At 38.4% G+C, this 5,399-nt stretch overlaps 1 long non-coding RNA gene across 1 annotated transcript; it reads left to right on the top strand.

Annotated features, from left to right (window-relative positions):
• Positions 1–2,486: 2,486 nt before the first annotated feature.
• LOC119271374 lies at positions 2,487–5,062 on the top strand. Its single transcript, XR_005134506.1, has 2 exons — positions 2,487–2,963; positions 4,980–5,062. It is a non-coding gene; the product is annotated as an uncharacterized LOC119271374 (long non-coding RNA).
• The last annotated feature ends 337 nt before the right edge of the window (positions 5,063–5,399 follow it).

The following is a 5,399-nucleotide window of genomic DNA, read 5'->3' on the forward strand; positions in this document are numbered from 1 at the left end:
GAATCATCGTTTTTGCTTTGGCGGGATCTAGAGCGGCGCCGCTGACGCCGACGCTTAGGCTGCTTCTTGGAGGGGTCATCCTCCGCTGTTCCGTCGCCATTGCCTTCTTTTGGGGTGTCCACCATGTATATATCATATGACGAGGTGGCTTTCCAGTGCCCTATAGGCGCTGGTTCTTGATCGTCTCCTGCATCGGCGTCCATACCGTTGATGTCTTCGGAGTCGAAGTCGAGCATGTCGGTTAAATCATCGACAGTGGCTACGAAGTGGGTGGTGGGTGGGCTTTGAATTTCTTCATCATCCGCATCCTAACCTTGCTAACCATAGTCCGACTAGGGCTCTCCTGATAAAGAGAGAGACTTTAGTGAATTCAGGATATCGCTGAAGGGCGAGTGCTGAAAGATGTCCGCGGCGGTGAACTCCATGATCGGCGCCCAATCGGGTTCGATCGGTAAGGGCGCGGAGGGCTCGGAGTCAGGAGAGGAGTCCGACTCCTTGGAGTCACGGGCTTCACAGAGCATAGGGCTGGTGTTCGGCTCGATCGTCATAGAGATTGCAGCCCCCGAGGCAGTGTCTAACCACCCATCCTTGATTGGTGTGATCGGCTCTGAGCTAGCGGTCGGAGCGGACACAGGTGCGGCCTCCAGGGCACTGTTCGGTGGCAGAGCTAGATCATGCCCATCGTGACAGTGCGGCGCGCTCGGGTGTGGCTCGAATCCGTCGAAGATCAAGTCTCCGCGGATGTCGGCCGTGTAGTTCAAACTTCCAAATCTGACCTGATGGGCAGGGGCTTAGCTTTCGATCTGCTCCAGATGAGCAAGCGAATTGGCCCGCAGTGCAAAGCCGCCGAATACAAAGATCTATCCGGGGAGAAAAGTCTCACCTTGGATCGCATCGCTGTTGATGATCGGAGAAGCCATCGGGCCTAAAAGTGACGACACAGAGGAACTCTCAATGAAAGCACCAATGTCGGTGTCAAAACTGGCGGATCTCGGGTAGGGGGTCCCGAACTGTGCGTCTAGGCCGGATGGTAACAGGAGGCAGGGGACTCGATGTTTTACCCAGGTTCGGGCCCTCTTGATGGAGGTAAAACCCTACGTCCTGCTTGATTAATATTGATGATATGGGTAGTACAAGAGTAGATCTACCACGAGATCAAGGAGGCTAAACCCTAGAAGCTAGCCTATGGTATGATTGTTGTCTGTACTACGAACTAAAACCCTCCGGTTTATATAGACACCGGAGAGAGCTAGGGTTACACAGAGTCGGTTACAATGGTAGGAGATCTACATATCGTATCGCCAAACTTGCCTTCCACGCCAAGGAAAGTCCCTTCCGGACACGGGACGAAGTCTTCAATCTTGTATCTTCATAGTCCAGGAGTCCGGCCGAAGGTATAGTCTGGCTATCCGGGCACCCCCTAATCCAAGACTCCCTCACTAGGGTTCGTCGAGTTCGTCCTCTCCTCTTCCTATCTAGTTCTGCTTTAGTTTCTGAAGAGACTAAGATCTTGCTGTTAAATTTTGCAGGATTTGCATCTCGACGTTGTTCTTGGTTTAGGAGATCTCCTTTGCTGCTTCTGCTCTTTTCCAGGTATATTTTTTTGTCTTGAATCTTCTTTCTGTGTAGTTTTTGGTCAGGGTTTCTTGTTTAGCATGCTATCTTGTGTAGCATGCTTTCTCTATTGATTCTGTTTTCTTCAGATTTGTTCCAATGTCTGCCATGTTAGGGTTCTTTTGTTGTTGGGGTAGTACAAGTAGATCTTTATGGTTCTTGTCTATCATGTTTCAGTTAGGGTATCTGTTTTTTTTAGATTTGATCTATTTTATTAGGGTTTCTACAGATATGTGTTTATGGTGGTAGTACGAGTAGTATGGTTATGGTTCTTTGTTTATCATGCTTAGATTAGGATTTTCGTTGTGTTTATATTTTGCTCTGACTGTTGGCATGTTAAGTTTACTTTTGAGATTTGATCTGATTTTTATTTAGTAAGGTTTTTTCGTTAATCTTAGATATGTATGTCTTGAAAGGTCAAATCCTTTTTGTTTATATTGTTAATCTAATGCTATTCATAGGTCGTCTCACTATTGGCTGTATTTGATTTCGTGAGTTTTTGTATGCAGTGTGTGTATGCTCTATGTTATGTCAAATCCTTAAAGTTTTTTAACTATCTTTTTGTTCTTATATTTTTTATTATGCTGATGTTTTTATTTTTAGTTCCTGTATTTGTAATATTTCTGTACATAGCTTTTTTAGTATACTGGTGCTTGTAGTTTTTGGTCCCTGCACTTATAATATGCTTGTTCCTAGCTGGTATAGCATGGCTGTATTTGTATTTGTATTTTTGTAAAGCAATTTGCTTGTATTGGATTTCTGCAAATTTTAAAGGGCGCATGTGTAGTTTAGGTAGATTTAAACTATCCTGATAACCTCTAAACAAAAGAAATAACATAATCTTTCAAAAATGAATAAATGCATGTGATCTTTTTCCTTCTGATACTCTGTGTGCATATTTTAAACTAAGTAGAATACAGTTAAGTGATTTGCCTAATCTTGCATGATTACTCTTTGCTTTTGAGCAACTTACACAAATATAGGTCCATGATCATGCAATATCTTCAGTTTATATTCATGAATTTGGTTCGTTGTATTACTTACATCTTCACTTCTTTGAAGATATCTACCTAGAGTTGGAATTCAGTTTTTGAGTTTTCTTTTTTTATGTCCAATTTATCCTATGCTTTAATTGGAATGTATTTTTTTGTGTTCTATAGTTCATCTAGGTTCTCCGGGTTTTTTATCCCCTATTGGGTAATTAGATAATTTTTCCTTTTTATTTAAGTTTTATTTTTTATTTTCTGTATGTATGGTTTGCCCGTGCGCCGTGCCTGCCGTTCGAGCCACCTGGAGGATTTCCTCAAGTGTTTGATGTTGTCCTTGACGAGGATTGCTTCATGTGGATGGTGAGTTGTATCAATCATTTCTTTATAGCTATATTTTCTTTGTAGACATCAATATATCCGTATATGTTTACTTAGTTTCTGCATTTCTTTTGTATAATCATGGCTAATACGGAACTCGTTGAATTAAGGGTTCGTTCCCCATTCTTTGACTAGGTTGTCTTTGTTTGTAGTTATATTAATCATTTATTTTATAGATTGTGTTAAGGGCAATTTTCTTGTATTGGATTTGTGCAATTTGTAAAAAGGATTTTTATAGGTTGTATTAAGGATTTATGTTGTGTTTACATTAGAAGTTTTCTTTGTCAGAAAATAAAAAACATACTTTCTTTAGTTTACTTGTGTACAAGTTTTATCTGTATAAATTAGAGCTACCCATGCTTCCCTTTTGAAATACACTGATGTAAACACAACATCATGAAGTTTTAGTTCTGGTAGTTTTTGGTGAATTAACTTGTTTTAATCAGCTTGAAACTGTACTAATTTTTCCATAGTTCATCCTATGATTTCTTCTTTTTTGGTACCTTTGTGGATGTGTATTTGTAAAAAATATGTATGTGTGAGTTTTATCTGTATATTAATGTTTTTTTCTAACCATGATGTTTTGGCTAGTATATCTAGTATGTCTAGAAATTTTTAAAGATAGCAGTACCATTTGTTATTTTTTGCAGTTATTCTTTGTGTGCAAGTTTCATGTAAGACTAGTATAATATAATTTTTTATTACACTAGCTTGATATTGTTCTTAAATTTTCATAGTCTACCTATCTGTTTTTTATATGTTAATTATGTTTTTGAATTGATAACTACAACATCTATTTTGTTAACTTATTATAAGAGCCTAAGTATGCATGTAGTGTACATTTATATCTCCCCAATGTTTTTGCTGCTACAAGTTTAGTTCTCCCTACTTGCAAATTTTACGGAGGTGTTGTGCCTTAGCCGTTTTCAATCAGTTTGTAATTGAACTAGGGGGTAGATGCTACGTTTAACTTTTCTAATTATGTAGACATGCTATTTGTACTATTTTTTTTCATATGTTGCTCTTAACCAACAATTGCAAGTTTAGATTTATGTATATGCAAGTTTAGTTCGTATGAAGAAATTTTTTAATCTCTGATTTTAGGGTGGTTTTCTGCTCTACTTGTAGTTCGACAACTTGTATTACAAACAGGCGCAATTTTACTTCTTATGATTAAATTTTCAATTTCTGCCTTTAGGTGGGTGTTCTGCCTTTCTTGTAGTTCAACATTTTTTGTACAAGTACAAACATGTTATTTTTTAGTGTAGTATGAATTTGTATTGTTCAATTCTCTGAATTTCTGACAGCAAATGTACATTCAAGTGTTCACGCTATTTTTTTCTATTTCTGGTTACATCATTTTTTTGCTGGGCACTAAAGAGATAGAATATAACTTTTCTAATTATGTGTTGTTGTTGAACAACTACTACAAGTTTAGTTCTCCCTACTTGCAAAATTTACCGAGGTGTTCTGCCTTAGCTGTTTTCAAACATTTTGTAATTGAACTAGGGGGGTAGATGTTACGTTTAACTTTTCTAATTATGTAGACATGCTATTTGCACTATTTTTTTATGTTGCTCTTGACCAACAATTGCAAGTTCAGATTTATGTATATGCAAGTTTAGTTCATATGAAGAAATTTTTTAAATTCTGATTTTAGGGTGGTGTTCTGCTCTACTTATTCAACAACTTGTATTACAAACAGGCGCAATTTTACTTCTTATGATTAAACTTTCAATTTCTGCCTTTAGGTGGGTGTTCTGCTTTTCTTGTAGTTCAACATCTTTTAGTACAAGTACAAACATGTTGTTTTTAGTCATAAGTTATAGTATGAATTTGTATTGTTCAATTGTTTGAATTTCTAACAGCAAATGTGTATTCTGGTGTTGTCACTATCTTTTTCTAGTTCCAGTTACATCATTTTTTGCTGGGCAGTAAAGAGACATAATATAACTTTTCTAATTATTTGTTGTTGTTGAACAACTACTACAAGTTTAGTTCTCCCTACAAGAACTTTGGGCAATCGGAGGAGAAGGACGTAGCATGGAAGAAATGGAGAGGATGGAGATCTATCGAGACACAAGAGGGCGGAAGTATCTGAGTTTTGTTCAGGCGTCCATGGTGGCGCTGGTGATGGGGGAAGGAGGGACAAGGAAGAAGACCTAGTTATATGTCCGTGAGCTGGATCCAGATCTCTGAAGGTAGTGGGTTTGGTTTCTTAGCAGGGTCAGGCCCGTTTAATTTTGGGTTGTATAGATGGCAAAACATCAAAAGGGGTTTCAGCGCTGGATCAGTGATGTTTTTTTTCTTTTGGGCTGATTCGACTGACGCTTAGTTCGGGTCAGGCAATTTTCTTTTGCTTTCCATCATTCTGCTCTTCTTTAGGAATCGACTGACACAATTGTAGAGTCAGTCGAT

Source organism: Triticum dicoccoides, chromosome 3A, assembly GCF_002162155.2.
Source record: "Triticum dicoccoides isolate Atlit2015 ecotype Zavitan chromosome 3A, WEW_v2.0, whole genome shotgun sequence".
Taxonomy (NCBI): Eukaryota; Viridiplantae; Streptophyta; class Magnoliopsida; order Poales; family Poaceae; genus Triticum; species Triticum dicoccoides.